This window comes from Silene latifolia, chromosome Y, assembly GCF_048544455.1.
Source record: "Silene latifolia isolate original U9 population chromosome Y, ASM4854445v1, whole genome shotgun sequence".
Classification (NCBI taxonomy): domain Eukaryota; kingdom Viridiplantae; phylum Streptophyta; class Magnoliopsida; order Caryophyllales; family Caryophyllaceae; genus Silene; species Silene latifolia.
Genome location: NC_133538.1, coordinates 420,330,829 through 420,351,967, shown reverse-complemented (window position 1 = coordinate 420,351,967; position 21,139 = coordinate 420,330,829). Strand labels below are relative to the sequence as shown.

At 39.0% G+C, this 21,139-nt stretch overlaps 1 long non-coding RNA gene across 1 annotated transcript; it reads right to left on the bottom strand.

The window, feature by feature from the left end:
* Positions 1-15,927: 15,927 nt before the first annotated feature.
* On the bottom strand, positions 15,928-18,787 carry LOC141626548 (uncharacterized). Its single transcript, XR_012536126.1, has 3 exons — positions 18,641-18,787; positions 18,471-18,541; positions 15,928-16,147 (listed from the first exon to the last, which is right to left on the bottom strand). It is a non-coding gene; the product is annotated as an uncharacterized LOC141626548 (long non-coding RNA).
* Positions 18,788-21,139: the final 2,352 nt, after the last annotated feature.

Sequence of the window (21,139 nt, the reverse complement as noted above, 5' to 3'; positions counted from 1 at the left end):
TAGCTCTTCGATGGCGTTCCTTAGATGTCGACAGTTGTCAGTTTTATGGCCGGTGTGGCCGTGGTACTCGCAAAACTGGCTTGTGTCACCGTCCCCCTTGGCCTTGGGGGGCTGATGGGTGATGTCGTCGGGTCACATCCAATCAAACACATTTATTATACTCAACAAACTACTAGTTAGCGGTAAGTCGAGGTCGATCCATGGGACGGTGTGCTTTGGGTTCTAAGTCTATCTATCTCAATTTATGCTAGTGTCACAATTTGGTTGAGTTTGTAGTTGTGTCTAGACTAATGCAAACAATAAGGTAAAACAAACAATAAAAGGAAGGATGTAAACAAATGATTAAAAGTGCTAGGATATCATGGGCTCATAGGGGATTCATGGTGTTGATCATACAAACATGTTTACAAGGTTGCAAGCAATTAATGTTGTGGAGGAACCGAGTTGGGTTATATCTTACGGTTCATAGGAAGAGTTGGGTCCCGGAGCCGAATCGATTAGATTGTACAACACCTACAAGTCGACTTACTTTCCTCCTATTCAACTTCTATGCATGGTCTAACAAGACTCGAGTTGGTTTATATCTTACAAGTCAAGTTGAGTAGATAAGAGATGGTAAAAATGCAAGGATTCATAGGCTTAGCATTTCATCAAACATAACATGTGCATAAAGTTGTCATCACAACAAGCAAGCAATTTAATCATGTGAACATATTAGATTAAGCATGAATCAATCCCATGTTGGTTTCCCCTAATTACCCACTAATCCTAGCTAAGTAACTACTCACTCATCATCATGGGAAACATGTCATTAATGGTGTCAATCATCACAACAAGTATAAACATGATAGTAAGATGAGGAAATGAACAATAAAGATTAAAGAGTAAAGGAATTATACCAACTTTAAGGTGATCCAAATAATAAAGCAAGAATAATAGAAGAAACTTGATGATTGATGGAAGGTTGTCAATCTCCCAATAATAACCCAATAATCTTCAATTACCCAATAATAAACTTGAATAATAAACTTGAATAATAATTAAGGAGAGATTAATGTGTAATTTGTGGAAAGATTAAAGAGTAATCTATTCTAATCTACTCCTAATCTAATCTAAAGAAGGATTTTCTACCCTAAAACCAACATAAAGGGGCTCTCCCTTTGATTATTTACAAATGGGGTATTTATAGTAGAAATTAGGTGGATGCATTAGGGTTAACTAAGGGCTAAACTAGTAATTACACTTTTGAGATTTGAGCAGGGAGACTCCGGGATTGTCCGAGAGAAGGGCTTCTCTTATCGTTGCTAGAAGAATGAAAACGTGCTGTGCTACAATCCGTGCGGATGGAAGTCGGGACGGCCGGATTCTGGTAAGGGAATCCGAGCGGATTCAGGGGAATCCGGACGGATTCTAGTGGGGCAATCCGAGCGGATTAGAGAGCAGGACGCTCGGATTGTGGTGATGGGACGGGCGGATTCTTGACAATCCGCTCGGATTGTTCTTCAGCAATGGTTCTTCTTCGTTTCTTCCCTTTTTGCTCATTTCCATTTTATCCTTTCGAGATTGGTCTTTAGTCCTTGCTTCCTCTTCATACTAGTCCATCTATTATCGTCAAGTAGCTTCCAAATATGCATGAAAGACGGGAATTTCCGCCTTATTCTCTCCTTTTCTACAAAACATATGAAATGCGATAGAAAAGCAAATAGGAAGGTTTTGACGGATAAAATGGCCATGAAATGTTATAATAGTATGCAAAATAGGCTCAATTAGGGGACTAAATGTGCGCAAATAATGTTCACATCAAATATCCCCAAACCGAACCTTTACTCGTCCCGAGTAAAGAGGTGACTAAAACTAGACCTTTATTTAAACTAACCTAATAACATAACCGATATGAGACAATTAGCGGGTCTCACTCCGCCCCTTCAACTCACAACAAGACAACCATGAGGTAGGATGTCTCCTTGCAAGGCAAGGTGGGGCTTGCCAAAATGGCGATACATCCAATCATTAAGCACACAAAATCAAGTAATGGATGCATCTACAAAAGAATAGCCACTTTCCTCATCAAGTGGCGGAAATTATCTACAAGGGAAGCAATTCAAGGGTACACAATCCTTCATAGATGCAATTTGTTCAAACTACTAAGCCTAGAAGGATACCAATAAATCACCTCCAAAAGGTGTCAAGCTAGGGTACCTTTGTCCTCAATCGTTAAATGCTTTTGTCAAGAGTAGACTCCCTATGGTGTTAGAAACACTGGAGGATCGCGGAATTCCCCCTCTTGCCTAGACAAGAAGAAGGGTCGTCCCCTCTCTACCATGCACAAAAATGGATATGATGGATAAAGGGATCAATAGATATTTGAGTTTCACTTTGGGAGTTTGCTTTTGTTTTTGTTTTTCCCCCCAATTTCATGTGGCATATAACACTTTGAGAACACTTTCTTTGCCATTTCTTTTTGATTTTTGGCATTTCAATACTTGACAACTTTTTGCATTTCTTTTGAACATTTTCAAAGTCACCCCAATTAGTAACGAGGGTGCCTTGTATTTGAAGCTTTAGGAGTTCTATTTTTGCTCCTCTTTTCTTCTGATGCATTTTTGCAAACTTTCTTTCATTTTTCATTTCTTTGAACTCAAATTGACTTTCTTTTTGTGCCCATTCCCTTTGATGACAAAAATGTGGTAGAACATGGATGAATGATGGAAGTATGCATGGTTTCAAGGGTCACCTTGGAATAAACGGTAGCCAAGGAGTTATCACACCACAAGGTACTCTTGACTAGGCCTTAAACCATGGGTCAAAGGATACTAGCATGACACATCCTAGGGTGTTTTACAAGTATTCTAACAAGCAAAGTCTTAAGAATAAAAAGCATCTACTAGGGCCTATATACACTTGTCAAGCTTCCCAAGTAGACGGTTTCGCAAAGTTTTTCTAACATGCAACTACATGCCATGATGCAACTAACATATAAACATCCTAATGCAAATGATTCTACCAACTAATATGACATATAAACTAAATGCAATCCTAAGTTCACATTGTTATACCGCATCAATCAAAATAAAGCCACATAGTCATTAACATAAAGAGGAAAAAGGAGATTGGAAAGATCATACCATGCGGTCTTCAATATCCTCATGTCTCGGATGTGGCGTAGTCGATCAATGTGAAAAAGGATGGACAAACACAATATATACAAAACAATATATACAAGCCTACACTAAAAAGGAAATGAACATGTTTTTTTTTGGTTTTTGAATTTTTCAAATTTTTATGGTTTTTGATTTTATGAAATTAAAAGACATATTTTTGTGATTTTTCGAAATTTTTCAATTTTTATGTATTTTAGAATATAAATTCCCATCCCCCACTTTATTTTGGACATTGTCCTCAATGTACATGTAGGAGTAGGAATGAAAAAGAAATACATGTTTTTGGATTTTTGATTTTTTGAAATAAAGTACAAATGCAATGATATGGTATGAATGAATGCATGCTCTAACTAAATGCAATTCTATATGACATATATAACAAATGAATGCAATCTAAACTATACTATATGATGCATGATTTAAACTATGGTCACTTATGATCAAACCTCCCCAAACCGATTTAAACACTATTTCTAGTGTAGAAAAGAATAGGATTGGTCATTAGTGACTATGCATGAATTCTAGTCTATATGCTACTATCTACATGAATCATGTGAGATATAATACAATGCAAACTATACTATATGAACTAACTAATGCGATATGAAATATAATACAAATGCAAGCTAAATGCTATACTAAATGCAAAAGTAAATGTAAAAGAGAGAGGGAGAGATGGATATCATACAAGTGGAAGTGGTGAAGTAGGCCTCTTTCACTCGTCATCCTCATCGTGGTCATAGCCATAACCATGAGAGCTTCCGGCTTGATCATGTCCGGGTGCTTGGCCCCAATATGCTCCTTGGTCAAAAGCTCCTTCTTGACCCGAGTACCCTCCACCTTGGCTAGAATGCCCTCCATCGCCGCGATTCCAGGCTTGGTCCCCATGATTTGGGAACAAGAGCTCCGGTTGTGCCCAAGAGGGTTTAGGACCATTGGGGTCAATATACCCTTGTTGAGCCATGTTATAATATTGGGGGTAGAGGGCTAGGTAGTTGTCTTCCCTCCCTTTGTGCACCCCAAGGTCCACTCTATTCATGAGTGCCATCAAATCGTTAATATCCGGGGTGTTGGGGATTGCCGGTTGGAAAGGGGTATGTGGAATAGGGTAAGGTGGGATAGGGACATAGGAAGGTGGGCGCATTTGTATCCCCGGCCCTCCACGAGGTGGTTGACGGCGTGGCTCTTCCCTTTGAGGGGGATTATCAAGAATTTGGATATCAAGGAGGTAGCTTGGTGGAGGAGAGTATGGACTCAATCGTGGTTCGATGCCCGGTATCTTCCATCCTTCAAGGATCATCGAAGTGCAACCCTTGGTGTACCATTCCACACTCCCATCGTCAGTGTAGTTACACCATCGGTGGCTATAGAAAATGGTGTGCTCATCAATCAAAGTCCTCCCTTCAAGAGGAATATAGGTTCCTTGGGCATTAAACCCGGGGCAAAGGTGTTTGGCCAACATTGTAATTAGACCTCCCATCACGAAGGTTTTAAGTTGAGATGTCCCTTGAGCAAAGTCATTGAACCTATTGAGTATCTCAAGTGGCGTATTGAAGTTATAACGCCTCACCGCTTGAACATTCAAATGAGACTCAAGAAAAGTTAAGTCGATGATAGTACACCGATCTTGCTCGTACCTCCCATTGATGCACCCGGCTACAAAGCGTTCGGTGAATCGGATCACCGGATGTTGAATAGCAAAAGTATAGCAACGCTTTATATGGGTAAAGTTCCTCCCGGAGATAGCTTTCCAAAGAAAATCCACACTAAAATTATCGGGCTTGTCGGTATAGGCGGTGGGTATTTGAAGACCGAAAACATAGGCAAATTCCTCAAGAGAAAGAACATGGTCTCGGTTGCATAACCTAAACTCCATGCCTAAATTGTTGCGGGCGTCCGCCACAATGCGAAGGCTACTCAAGAATTCAAGGGTGAGACTAAGGTAAGTCTCTTCATGAGCATGGAAAAGGTTCCCAATGCCAAGGCCATTGAAGAACGCCTCGGTAGGGTACCTTATCTTAAGGATTTCCAACACCCTAGTGTCAACAAATTGAGTAGGTTCGTATTTCTTACCTAGAAGCTCGACGAAATTTTCGCGTTGGTCGTCGGATATGAAGATCACTTCTTGGAAGTTGTTGAGTTGTTCAATACCTCCCCTCATTATCACATTTCATGGCGTTGAAGAGGATGACCCCTTGCGCTTCTTTCCGATCGAATCAAACAATTTCTTGGCCTTTCCCTTGGAACTCATGTTGGTGATGGGGGTGATGTGGGTGTTTTTGAGGATATGAAGGGGATTTTGAGGATTGAAGAGAGTGTTAGGGTTTGATAGGATGAGGAAATGAGGGAGAAGGGGGGTGTTTATATAGAAGAAGAAGGGAATCCGAACGGATAGGGTTGGACTTGACCCGATTTTTCTTCGCGTGAACAGTACAATCCGAGCGGATTGCAGTCGGGACGGACGGATTCTTGATGGGGAAGACGGGCGTCTTCTGTAGAATCCGCACGGATTCTAGAACAGAGAAATCTGTTGGTTGAGAAGGTGGACAAGACGGCCGGATTTTGCATGGGACGGACGTCTTTATCAGGACGGACGGATTCCTGATAATCCGCACGGATTTTGGCGTAGATTAAAATCTTGCTTTTGGACGCCATACGGGACGGGCGTCCCGTGGAGAAGACGGACGGATTTGGTGGGACGGGCGGATTCTCTTGAATCCGCACGGATTCTTTAGCAGTTTCAGCTTTTTCTCTCCGTGGGCCCCGGACGGGCGGAATTGCTTGATCCGAGCGTCTCTCGCTTCTTTCTTTCTTTTTTTCTTTCTTCTTTCGTGAAATGATAAACCCCTTTTTACTGATTTTTCTCTTTTTTTCTTATCCTTTTCTGAAATTTGCTTAGGAAACATGTAAGATGACTCTCTCTCTCTTCTCTCTCATGCAAGGATTTAAATGCAAAAATATGTACAATATTATACAAAATAAAGGGTTCAAGAAATATCTTACAAACGGTGGTTTGAGGTAGGACTCCACCAAACTAGTTCAATTTGAAGGAATTCTTATCCATAGAGCTCAAGGCTCTCAATAGAAGATCAAAAGCTTGTGAACAAGCTCCAAATAAACATAAGTATGGGTTGCTCCACTTGAAGATGAAGTTTGGCCAAGGAAGTTTGTCATACATCCTTTCTTTCACCTTGTACTTGGCACTAGAGCTTTCCCGATGCTTCAAGTAAATACATCCATGATTCTTGTTAAGATTAAGCATGAAGTGTGGTTCATTTTCATCCGGGGACTTCCACTTACCCACTTCTTCTTCAATTTTGGTGATGATAGCATTTTGATTTTTCAATCCTCCCAAGGTGGAAGGAGAATTTTCATGACTTTGATGATCGGATACCATGGGAGTTGAGATTATGGGTGCCAAATCTTCACAAGTAGCCTCACGAGCAATTTTCTCCTTGAGCTTTTTCACCAAGTAACTCTTGTAAGACACTTTGGCTTTTTGAAGAAGATCTAACATATCCTCTTTAATGATCATTGGCTCCATGATAGGTGCCAAGTGGTCTTCATGAAGGATAAAGGAAGGACGTTCTTCTTCATGATAAGGTATCTCAAATGTTTCAAGGATAGGCTCCTCAAGCAAGGTAATATTGTGAATCCCTCCTCTAGGTTCATCATCATTGTTGCTATCTTTACGTAAATCATGAATGGGGGCTTCTTTTAGCTCTTTTTCCAGCACCTCAATGTTCACATCAAAGGACATACCCTCATACTCACAAAGGCTAAGAACATTTGGTTTGCTCAACCTCATGTCTTCCTCATCAAACACAACACTCTCATAGTCACAAGAGCTCAAGGAATTTGGCTCCTCCCACTTCTCATCTTCCATGTCAAAGGTCACTACCTCAAACTCGCATTTATGCTCAATACCCAAAGAATGGTGGTGGGTGATTGCTTGGAATTCTTTTAATTGGGCAATTTGAATCCCCAATTCCTTTCTTTGGATAGCGATGTTTTTAAGAACATCTTCTTCCTTTCGGCTCTCCTCTAGCATTTGTTTGAAGAAGTTTTGTTGGTCTCCCATCATTTGGAGGATCATGTTTTGAATGGGTTCATTTCTTTGTTGTGGGTGGGTGTGAAAGCGGTTGTATTGTGGCATTTGAAGTTCATTGTGAAATGGGTATTGGGTGGGTGGTTGTTGTTGATATTGGGTGTGGTAATTTTGGTGGGAAAAATTGGGGTAGTGGTTAGGATTTTCATTGTACGAATAATAAGGTAGGTTTGTGTTGACTTGCTCCTCAAACTCCCCATACCCATAGTCATACTCAAAAGATCCACCACAAACTCCATATGTCAAGTCTTGAGTCATCATCACTAAGATACGGAGATAACTACAAACATGGAAACTACACGAAAATGGTAAGAACAATCCTTGAGGAACAAGTTCCTCAAGGTGAAAGCACAATTAAAATAGACAAACAAGTAAGAACTTAATCACATAGCACCATCCCCGGCAACGGCGCCATTTTGATGGGTGATGTCGTCGGGTCACATCCAATCAAACACATTTATTATACTCAACAAACTACTAGTTAGCGGTAAGTCGAGGTCGATCCATGGGACGGTGTGCTTTGGGTTCTAAGTCTATCTATCTCAATTTATGCTAGTGTCACAATTTGGTTGAGTTTGTAGTTGTGTCTAGACTAATGCAAACAATAAGGTAAAACAAACAATAAAAGGAAGGATGTAAACAAATGATTAAAAGTGCTAGGATATCATGGGCTCATAGGGGATTCATGGTGTTGATCATACAAACATGTTTACAAGGTTGCAAGCAATTAATGTTGTGGAGGAACCGAGTTGGGTTATATCTTACGGTTCATAGGAAGAGTTGGGTCCGGAGCCGAATCGATTAGATTGTACAACACCTACAAGTCGACTTACTTTCCTCCTATTCAACTTCTATGCATGGTCTAACAAGACTCGAGTTGGTTTATATCTTACAAGTCAAGTTGAGTAGATAAGAGATGGTAAAAATGCAAGGATTCATAGGCTTAGCCTTTCATCAAACATAACATGTGCATAAAGTTGTCATCACAACAAGCAAGCAATTTAATCATGTGAACATATTAGATTAAGCATGAATCAATCCCATGTTGGTTTCCCTAATTACCCACTAATCCTAGCTAAGTAACTACTCACTCATCATCATGGGAAACATGTCATTAATGGTGTCAATCATCACAACAAGTATAAACATGATAGTAAGATGAGGAAATGAACAATAAAGATTAAAGAGTAAAGGAATTATACCAACTTTAAGGTGATCCAAATAATAAAGCAAGAATAATAGAAGAAACTTGATGATTGATGGAAGGTTGTCAATCTCCCAATAATAACCCAATAATCTTCAATTACCCAATAATAAACTTGAATAATAAACTTGAATAATAATTAAGGAGAGATTAATGTGTAATTTGTGGAAAGATTAAAGAGTAATCTATTCTAATCTACTCCTAATCTAATCTAAAGAAGGATTTTCTACCCTAAAACCAACATAAAGGGGCTCTCCCTTTGATTATTTACAAATGGGGTATTTATAGTAGAAATTAGGTGGATGCATTAGGGTTAACTAAGGGCTAAACTAGTAATTACACTTTTGAGATTTGAGCAGGGAGACTCCGGGATTGTCCGAGAGAAGGGCTTCTCTTATCGTTGCTAGAAGAATGAAAACGTCTTTGTGCTACAATCCGTGCGGATGGAAGGGACGGCCGGATTCTGGTAAGGGAATCCGAGCGGATTCAGGGGAATCCGGACGGATTCTAGTGGGGCAATCCGAGCGGATTAGAGAGCAGGACGCTCGGATTGTGGTGATGGGACGGGCGGATTCTTGACAATCCGCTCGGATTGTTCTTCAGCAATGGTTCTTCTTCGTTTCTTCCCTTTTTGCTCATTTCCATTTTATCCTTTCGAGATTGGTCTTTAGTCCTTGCTTCCTCTTCATACTAGTCCATCTATTATCGTCAAGTAGCTTCCAAATATGCATGAAAGACGGGAATTTCCGCCTTATTCTCTCCTTTTCTACAAAACATATGAAATGCGATAGAAAAGCAAATAGGAAGGTTTTGACGGATAAAATGGCCATGAAATGTTATAATAGTATGCAAAATAGGCTCAATTAGGGGACTAAATGTGCGCAAATAATGTTCACATCAGGGGCCTTGCCCACTTCTGTCCATCATTCTTGCTTAGGGTAAAGACCTCGGCTGGAGATGTGACCAGAGGGGTGAGACTACTGTACCGCTTCTGGTAGTATGGTCCCGAACTCCCCCCGGCGCCCGCCGAGTGCTGTTTTCTATTAGATCTCTCAGGCCGTGACCTATTCCCGTCATGGCGACCTTCATCTACGTTGTCCCGGCGGCTCTTCCTCTCTGGGTGCCCAGCTTCACTGTGGCCTACCTAGGTTTTGTGATAGTCATCCACCTTTACGGCTCGGTCGGCCATCTTTCTGGCGGAGTCTAAGTTGAGGTCTTCGCACTTGATCAGCTCGTTTTTGAACTCGCCTTTCGGGAGGCCTTTCATCAGCGCGAAGGCCGCCAGTTCGGTGTTCAGCTCACGGATCGTGAACCTTAGCGTCGAATCTTTTCACGTAGCTTCGGAGGGACTCGTCCTCCCCCTGTCGGATAGTTAGGAGATCTGATGTTTCCACGGCCCTTCTCTTGTTGCAAGCATACTAGGCTATGAAATTGTCTCTCAGGTCGGCATAACAGTATACCGTGCCATTAGGTAGCCCCTTGTACCAACTCTGAGCCATCCCATGGAGGGTCGTTGGTAAGACTCGGCACCACACCTCATCAGGCTGCTCCCATACCGACATTTACGACTCGAAAGCCTCGGCATGGTCGGTCGGGTCGCTATCCCCTCTTTATGATAAGGGCGGCAGCTTCACTTAGTCGGCACGGGTATCTCGAGGACATAGGTACCGAGGGGGTGTCGACCACGTGTCGAATGACACGCGGCGATCGCTCCTCGCAACATTAGTCGGCTTATATCCCTACGGCGGGAAGGGCTTCTTGTCCGACTTTGGTGAGTCGGACGTCTTTCATTCCTTCTGGTGGCCTCATTGTTGCGCGGCGACGCTGTCCTCCCGCGAGTGGGGAAGGACTCGGGTGTCCGCCACCGGCACCACGGGCTCGCCGGCGTTCTAGCACGCCCAGCTCCTTGTATCGCTCCGGACAAGTTGTTCGGGGTCACTCTATGGGCCCTGGTCACTGTGGATGCTGCCGTCCCCGTCGTCGTGACGGGGTAATCGGCGTACTACCCATCGAGGTCCGGGAATAGCTTTAATTTGGCCGCATCGACCACATGTCCCATGACAGTGACTTGGTCGGTAGGCGCGCGGTGTTTCGGCTCTTTCGGCATCCCGGGTGCCGTGTCGGTGATGGGCGGTGGGGGACGCCCGATCTCGTAATTACTTTAACGTGTCATCCTGGAAGAATGCAGTTCCTTCACTCACAGTTTCTTGTTGCTTTGACATCTTCTTAGCTCGCTGAATGTTTTTTTTTTTTTTTTTGGTAATGTAGGTGACTAGCTTTTAGTACGTGTCCCCACAGACGGCGCCAATTGTTCCGGGTGTAATTCCGGAGCAGGATTGTGACCACTTGAGCTTGTAGAACGATGTCGTTGCTCGTCTCTTCCTTTCACTCTTTCCTGTAAGGATGAACAAACTGAGGGCTCGGCTTGGGGCCTAGCGTACTCACTCCGATGCTCAAGTCAGTAAACTTAGAGAGATAAGTTGTATGTTTAACTTGGCAAAGTATATTGTAGAGAGATAAGGGAGTTTTATACCAGATTTTCTAGTTGTTTTCTCAATGAGAGATGTGGAGTATTTATAGACTTTCACCTTTTCTCACGTAGTGGCCAAGTGGCGTGCGAGGTGGAAAGATCTGTCTTACCCTCGGCCGAGGGACCCATGAGGCCGGCAGCTGGTTGACTCCATGCCGAGGGGACTGGATGCGAGTAAACGGATATGCCTCCGGCCGGCTAGTTCGAGCCGAGACCCAGTGATGAGCCGATGAGGCTTTGTCGGTTAGGCCGTTTTTCTTTTGACTTGTTGTCTTTTAGCTTTGACCTTGGTCAATATGTTGACTTGGTCAGCGGGTGCAGAATATGCCCCATCAATAATAATAATAATATTATTATTAAAAGAAGAAGAAGAAGAAGAAGAAGAAGAAGAAGATTAATAATAATAATAATAATAATAATAATAATAATAATAATAATAATAATAATAATAATAATAATAATAATAATAATAATAATAATAATAATAATAATAATAATAATAATAATAATAATAATTTGAATGATGAACCACAATTCACCATCAATCTAATTAGGTGAAATAATAGAGCACCGATTTGCTAGATTGATGTTTAAAGTCTAGTCGTTTATCATCCTAATTTGACCGATTAGGTAGCTATCACGAAGCACCAACAATACTAATTTAATTAATTAGATAAATAAAAATTGACATACCCTAATTTCATTTTTAACAAATAAATTAAATTTGATTGATTAATTAAATCTCAACAAATAATATTAGTAATTGATAACAAGTAAATAAATTTATTATTTGATAAATTAGAATCCATCTTGTAAGTTTTAAGTCATTTGAACAATTAAATTAAGTTTTAGGGAAAAATATTGATTAAAGAGTTCACTTGGTTCAGTTTTAGGTGAAAAGGGTACAAAATAGAACATTATGAAAAAAGTGTATGTGAAAGAATAAAGTTCGTATAAATTAGGTATTTATAATAGAAATATTAAAATTAACAATGTTATTAATAATATTATTATTAATTAATATTCATATTCATATTAATAATAATAATAGTAATAGTATTAACTATATTAATATGAATATTATTGATTTTAATAACCATATTATTCATAATAATAACAATAATGAGGATGATTAAGTAGTAGTAGTAGTAATAATAATAATAATAATAATAATAATAATAATAATAATAATAATAATAATAGTAAATAGTAATAGTAATAGTAATAGTAATAATAATAATAATAATAATAATAGTAATAATAATAATAATAATAATAGTAATAGTAATAATAATAATAAATTACTAGTAATAATAATAATAATAATAATAATAATAAAAAAAAAATATAATAATAATAAAAAAATAATAATAATAATAATACATATATAATATTAATAATATTAATAAAAACTATTAAGTTTAAGATTCGCAAAATTGAAATTGGCTGAATTTAGTGGAGTCGAATCGAATAGAGTGAGTTGAATCGAATGGAGCTAAGTCGAAAGTCGAATCGAATCGAGTGATTTGAGCCGAGAATAGAAATTTGAATCGAATCGAACTAAGTGAGCTAAACCGAATCGAATAGAGAAATGAAATTTGAATCGAAATGAGCTGAAAATAAGCCAGAAAGAACAGGGCCTAATACCCTAACTAGCATTTCATTTCAGGTAATATTATTTGGTTAAATAAGTTACTTGTCAAACACTTAATATAAAGGTAACTAAAATTTTGATTAAATAATTTACCTAAAATGCCTGACGAAACGGAGCTTAGAAAAATACAAAGGTGTCATAGGTATTATCTACTCTGTATCTAATAAACAATAGTTGATATGAAGGTCGCATTATCTGTCTAATTTATTTCAGGCAATCCAATGCCTTTAAACGAGTATATACGCGATGCTTTATATTATCATCTATGATCTACCTATCTATTAAATTATTTAATAATATAGTAGTATAGTATTTGTTGGTCATGTTACTATCACCTTTGTTTGCATATATAATAAACTTTATACCATTTCAAAGTTTGCACTGCACAACCTTGATTCTGATCAGATTAGTTTGACTGATTAAGTTAAAAATCTATCATTTCCAATTCATTTTTCAGTTAATCTCAATTTCAGTAATTTTAAGGATAATTTCAGATAATGACAATGCAAATAAATAAATCAACATTATTTCTATGTCTAGTGTTGATTCTATGCATAAGTGTAGATGCTCGAGTTTACAAGAGTATACTACCTGCAAAAGAAATCAGTGATATAAATAGGGTATTCGAGGAGCTCGGGTACGATGAATCCAAGCTTGAATACTATAGCAGAAGATCCTTGCAAGAGGACAGGTACGCACCTGGAGGTCCATCGGGCCAACATCACTAACAAGCTATGTTACTCCCACTCTCCTGTAATGGTATACCTGTTGGAGCCTCGGAGGAATAACAAACATATCTCAATGTATGCGGAATGTTTTGAAGTTTCAAAGATAAATCGTGAGCAAAGTAAAGCGTTGAAGTAACATATCTTGTTTTCCATTTTTTATGAGCCGTGGTGAACTAATTAATAGTTCACTTTCATGGACGTTTATGGGCTAATCTACACACAACACTTTGTCATTGTAAAAATATGGAAAGTGGATGTAGCTCGCGCGTCTGCACTCTTTGTATGCATGCATACAATCAGGGTTTTTTTTTAGTATCGTATGTATTTCTTTATTCACATAATGCTCCGTAATAGGGTTAATGTTTTTATCATTTTATGAATATAATTGTTTTTCTTTTGTGACGTTATATCAATACGGATTACGGAGTATAATTTTATCATTATTAAAACATTCTCCTACCCTCTAATATGAATATTCTATACTGGAACTGTCGGGGCATCGCTAGACCCTCCTTCCGCACTCATCTTTCCTACCTCATCAATGCCCATAACCCTACTATTGTGATCCTTTCTGAAACCAGAGTTAGAACTCCCAATTCTTTGGTCATCGTGCGCAAGCTCCCATTTGACTCCTTTGAGATCTTGGACCCTGTAGGGTTCACTGGTGGCATCATTATCATGTGGAATGCGGGAAAGGCAGCTATCACCCTCCTCAATAAAACTGATCAGCTGATTAATGTGGTGGTTCAGGTACCCCTCACCTCCTTTATTTTTTTACTCACTGCGGTTTATGCTAGTCCAAAGTTCAGATTTCGAAAGATTTTGTGGAACGACATCGCTAATATTTCTGTTAACCATGACCTACCTTGGGTTTGCTTAGGAGATTTCAACGAAGTTACCTGCAGTACCGAAAAAATTGGGGGACGGGGCATAAAACATAATAGAGCTAACCTTTTCAAGACTTCATTTGACTCCTGTAACCTCATTGATATTGGGTTTTCTGGACCTAAGTTCACGTGGACTAATAAGAGACGTATTAATCCCATCCTTGAGAGACTTGACCGTGTCTGGGTTAACCAATCTTGGCTGGATCTTTACCCAAATTCCCACAACTCCCACCTAACCCGCCTCTCCTCTGACCATTGTCCGATCATCCTCAAGACTTCCCTCCCCCAGCAACCTGTTACTAAGTCCTTTAAATTTGAGACTTTTTGGACTTGTGAACCTTCTTTTTACCCCCTGATTGCTCACACTTGGCCTTCCCTGACTGATTCCATTCCATCTAGACTCTCCAACCTCAGCCTAACAATAAGTGACTGGGCCAATGCGATTTTTGGCAATCTTCCCATTAGGAGAAAACGCCTCTCCTCCCGCCTCCTTGGTGTCCAACGCGAGCTTTGCCTCAATCCTAACTCCAACTTCCTTACCACCCTCAATGACACCCTCACCCATGAACTTAATTGCATTCTTGACTTAGAACATTTTTATTGGAGAGACCGTTCCCACACCAGTTGGCTCACTGACGGTGACCGTAACACTTCCTTCTTCCAAAAATCTGTCACCCTCCGCAGAAGCTTCAACCGCATCCTCTCCCTTACCAACAATGTTGGCCTTGAGATTACTGTTCATGATGCCTTGAACACCCATATTACTCAATATTTCATTGGTCTTTTCACTTCTGGCAAAGAGTCTGCTAGCCTCACCCCCACCACCTCTCTTCCCCCTTCTGGCCTCCCTTTCATCACCTCTTACTTGATCCCCTCCGACGATGAGATTCGTGCCGCCCTCTTCTCCCTTGGCTCCAACAAGGCCCCGGGGCCTGATGGGTTCCACGCTGGTTTCTTCAAGAAGTGCTGGGACATTATCAAGCCTAACTTTATCCCCTTCATCCAAAGTATCTTCCACTCAAAAACCATTCCTGAGGCCATCAACAAAACTTCTATCTCCCTTATCCCAAAAATCCCTTCCCCTCAATCCATCACAAATTTCAGGCCCATTAGTCTTTGTAACACAACCTACAAGATGATTACTAAGATTATTGTTAACCGCCTCAAGCCTCTTATGCACTCTTTGATTTCCCCCAACCAGGGAAGCTCCATCCCTGGAAAGGGTACTGATACAAATTTCATCATTGCTTCTGAAATCCTCCACTCTATGCACACCTCCAAGAGCAAACTCGGATGGTTCGCTCTAAAACTTGATCTTGAGAAGGCTTTTGATAGACTTGAGTGGGACTTCATCAGATCCTGCCTAATCACGGCCAATATAGATCCTAATACTATCTCTCTCATCATGAGCTGCATTTCCTCGACCTCTGCCTCCGTGACCCTTAATGGCACCCCTCTTGATAACTTCCTCCCGTCCAGAGGAATCCGACAAGGTGACCCCCTCTCCCCTTACCTTTTCATTATCTGCATGGAAGCTCTCTCCCGCCTTATTCACCAAGCCTGCCACGACAATGAGTGGATGTGAACCCCCGCAACAACACGGAAATATAACTTATAAATTCAAGCGGAAATTTGGAAATTTTTGAAACTTTTAAAGTTTAAAGCGCGGGTTCATTAAAATCCAAAACACAAATAAAGAATGCAGAAATAAAGTTTAAGTTATACAAACGTGATAGACAAAGGTGAGGGAAAATATATCCCTCGAATGACGATACAATAAAAGGTGAGTCTAAACAATCCTAATAAACCGACTACTAGGCCAAAGTACTCGCTAGCTCACACATGTCTTCACCCCATGAATGCACCAACTAATACCTGTCATTCATGTAAACATGAACGCCACAGTCAGTGGGGAGTAACTCAAGGTTCTCCCAGCCACAAAATGTCAAAACGAACATAACAAAGAACTAAAACAGGTAAGTCATATAAGATACTTACGAAAGGCATGAATATCAAGTTTATATTTAAACATGGCAATTATATGAGATAGAGCAAGACAGACCAATATTAGCATGATAACGATTAAACTACTCACATGAGACAATTAAATAATATGAACGATAAGAATACGGTCATTTATAAAAAGGGCACACATTTCTAGGGAATACAACATAGATATGAGATTAGAATCCGAATCATGTGAAACATTTAAGTAAGGGATCAACCAATGCAAATTACAAGAATAGAAACTGTAGCCATTATTTGGAAAACCACTTTGCAAACATTGTACGGGACGTGGCTACTAATGTCACATTCATACTTATGGCTTGCATCTCACCATAAGAACGGATGGGATCATCAATCCCGACGATCATATCGCAACTAGAGGGCTTATAGCTCACCCCTAGTATCCGATAGGACCAAGACAAACAACACAAGGCATAACTCTTGCCTTAAAAGACAAATACCAATATCTATAACCAAGCAAGACCTTTACTAATCATATATAAATATATAATTCCCCTGGTAGGACGACAATGGTACTCCCAAGACTCAGTCCTAGTCTAAATCTGGCCAGACTCTCGGGGCAGAACGGTCCCCGATTCGACATGCGGCAGAACAGTCCGCATCCAAGACTCGATCTACAGAACGGAAGTCGAGTACCCACAATCGGCAGAACAGTCCGAAAGAGGCGGAATAAGCATAATTTAACCAACTCCCGGCAGAACGGCACGAGAGCGGTGTAAACCAATACTTGGCAGAACGGCACAAGTAAGGCGTAAAGATATGAGCTAAACCCCCAATCGGCAGGACAGTCCGAAAGAGGCGTAAAGATAAGTCAAGCAATATGGTATAGCATACAGGCATTATCACAAGAATACGACTCAACCAAGCGATAGGAATCAACTTGGAATGAGAAAAATAGGAGAAATGAGCAATTAATGAACCAAGTAAATTATTCCGTGCCAATTTATACTAATAAGCGTGAATTAGCAACTTATTTCTTAAATACTTGTCAAATGAATAAAAAATGCAAATAAACGGAAATGAACCATTTATAATAATAAGAAAAACAAGAATTTAATTCTAAATGGCTCAAATGTAAGATAAACCATTTATTACTTATAAAGTATAAATAATTAAATTGGACTCATTTTAAGATGAAAACATGGCATTCCACATAGAAATGAGATAATTAATGAATGAAGTACACACTTATAAAACATGTGAGGAATATATAATAATGGACGATATTCAACGAATTACGTTTTATAACGCATGAGACGGGATTTAAATAAATCAAACATGAATATAAACCGACTCAATAAGGCACGCAACACGAGGCTAGGCCACGGCTCAACTATGGCCATATCTCTACACGTGACTAGGGCCACAACCGCCCAGCCCTAGCCACTGCCTAGGCCAGGCAGGCCATGGCCAGGCCACTGCCTAGGCTACAAGGCCACTGCCCAGGCTGCTGCCAGCCGCTGCTCAGGCTGCTGCCCAGCCCTTGCCTAGGCCAGCCATGCCACTGCTCAGGCCGTGGCCAAGCATTGCCTAGCCGTGCTTAATTGAAACCAAAGACGGGTTTACCAATTACAACAACCATTTCCTACACTACAAGTTCGCAACTCAAATGAGAAGACATACAGGAAGATAGTAGTTCCGGACTAGAAATGAAACGCTCGTCATAAAAAAAATGGTCGAAAATTATTTATACTAACAGAAACCATAGTGTGTACTACTAGCATAACACTATTCATCACTTCTTATCTACAACTCAGAATAAGAGAGATAGCACTTATGTGAATGGATCCGAACTTTGAACAATTATAATTTGTGGTATGACAATACAGCATCGTACAACTACACTTGCCAAACTCATTCCAAAAACACAATCTAAGTTTCAATATCTTATCATTTCTCTGGTAAAAAATTAGGCCTGCACACCAACCAAGTAGAATTTCTTTCCAATAAAGACGGGTATTAAACATAAGAAGATACACTGTCAACTAACTATAAGTCATGTAATTTCTGCAATTAAAGTTGAAAATCTCGTAGTATTCCGTCACATTTAATTATTCAAAAACAGTCCAAGAAAAAGATGCAAAGATTCCCAATTTAATACTACTAGTAAGAAACTACAACATATAAACACGAAATCTTGACATAATGTCGAGTAACCTATCACCGTTACCTTTAATGCTCCTTATTCTTCAAAAAAAAAACGGTCCCCAAAGCTTGAGTCTTACTCTGGGTCTTCAAATCCTTCATTAAAGAGCAAGAAAACGAAAGGGTTGAGGCCAAAAACGAAACTTTTATAAGATGGCGAAAAAAGAAACTATCACAAAACTGAGACTTTATTACCTTAAAAGATGGAGGGGGAACTAAGGAGGAGAATGGCACAAAAATCATCGAATTTGGTTGAGAAATGGGGACGGGATCTCGGTTTTAAGGTCGAAAAGAAAATGGTGATTGGAAACTTGGTTATTGTTTTTTGTGAGATTGGTGTTCTTGGTAATTCAAGAAAGCAAGGGGAAGAAGGGGTGGGGACGGGTAATAATAATAAAAATAATAATAATAATAATAATAATAATAATAATAATAATAATAATAATAATAATAATAATAATAATAATAATAATCATTTAAAAGTAGTGTGGGTGTGTGGTGAGTGGTATGTGTATTGTCAAATTTAGATCGGTCCACGATTAAACTTAGCCTCAATTATGAAAATGTGACGGTATTATGCTAGACGGGAAAAAGTCTCCAATCTATATCAACTTAAGACGGAAAACTATTATTATTAATATCACTATTAATACTATTCGGATTAAAAAAATATATATGTTCATATAAACAAGCTTATAAAAATGTAGTTTTTATAAAAATTATGTTTAAGAGTGAAAGTAATTAAATTAGATAATTTAAAGTATAAATAAAACGATAGAATGGTTAATTAAACTATAAATGTCAAAATGAGAAATTCGCGGGTGTTACAATCACCCCATCTTTTAAAAAGTTTCGTCCTCGAAACTTGATGGTGGAAAATGAAAGGTTATAAAGGTAAAACTGGACTTTTGAAATCGGTAACCAAAATATTAAAAGGTTACTTAACGTAAGAATTTAAAATTCTCTCAAAAGTTTCAAATAAAATTTTCCGACAGAACCCGATCGAAAATTAAATTATTTGCATAAATCAAAATCCAAAATACTTTCGAAAACATTAATGGAGAGTTTTCAAAAGTATAAGTCTTATTCATGGAACGAAATTGCCCTTGTCGTGCACACAAGAACGCTAACCTTCCAAGTCAAAGACAATTTAAAACAAAAATCAATTCGCCGACTAGCGTAGAACAAGTTATCAAACGTCTCCAATAACGAGTTGTATCATCCGATCAACGTTAAAATCAAAAGAAAAGATAATCCACTCAAATTTTCTCTTGCAAAAGCCAAATGGAAGTGAAAGTTTCACTTTTAAACTCAAAAAGGAGTCAAGTTTCTGAAAATGTAATCTTGAACTTTGACAAAGAAATCATAAATAGATCAAAGTTAACAGGAATTGGTTAGAATATAAAGAAATCATAGGTTTAGCAACTCAAAATCACGATAAGGAAGTCTATACTCAAAGAACAATTATGGAATTAAATCAAATTTTCATTTTCAAACCTTTAAAATAGGTAAGGTTTTGCAAAGGTAACATAAACTTTTAACGACTCAAAATTGGTAGCTTGAAAAGTTTGGAAGTTGTACAAAATGAAAAGTAACTTAGACATCATAAAAACAAATTACGCTAAGAGGATTCAAACTTAACTAATCAAAAGAGCTATGATGAATTTCATAGGGTAAGAATTGAAGTCAAATCAATAAGAATGTCAAAGATAGAGTTTTATAGGTTACTAGCATCAAACTTAAGGGAGGAGCACGATTTAAGCGAGGAAGAGAGATATGAACGGTAACGTTAATGATCGAGGAGGAAGGAAAATTAGACAAGGAAGCGCCAGGTACTCAAATCTCAAACAACAATATCATCCTAAACGATTCCGAAAACTTCCTAATAACAAAACTTATAACCACAACACTCCTAAGGATTTCCTCAAAACACTTATGTTACATCATCTTAAGCTATCCCATGAAACAAGTTACTTCACTATAAGTGTGATTTCACCACTTCAAATCCTCAACATCTACAAACAACCTCCACGAGATCAAGGTCAAAGCTTCTAACAAAGCTATACTCCTATCCAACTAGTGTCAACTATGAGTTTCTCAAAATGGTAAAACTCTCAATCAAAAATCCAAATTCAAAAGTTCTTTTGCATATTCTATCATCCCAAGGAGATCTTGTTATACTCTCGAAACCTAAAGCATAAATGGTGACATTCTCCAAGTTACGAGACAACCACCCAAAACACCTAACTCATCCCAGTTCAATATCTATCGATCCCAACTTATAATCACCTCTCAACAACTCTGGCTACTAATCCTGATTACCGCAAAGTGAATACCTAAATGAGATTCCAAAACTAACAACAACTTTCGCCTAACATGGTTCTTATGTAATCATCACAACACTCACAAAAGTATACCGACTATGCTAACCTCAAGCTCAACTGAGACTTCCAAGTAACACTTTCATCACCAGTGACCAACAACTCCCTAGAGGTGTTTCCTTCTAAGTTCTCATCATAAACCCTACTCCATGTCAAAACCTCAAGCGACAATGCTCGAGTTACCAAATTCTCAAATTCCAAGTATAAACAACAAGGCCAAGTTCTATAACTTTAGTAACATATGCAACTCACACTTTACAACACTAACAATTCCATTAATCAAGCACACTCACTTCATGTCAAGCAACTAAGA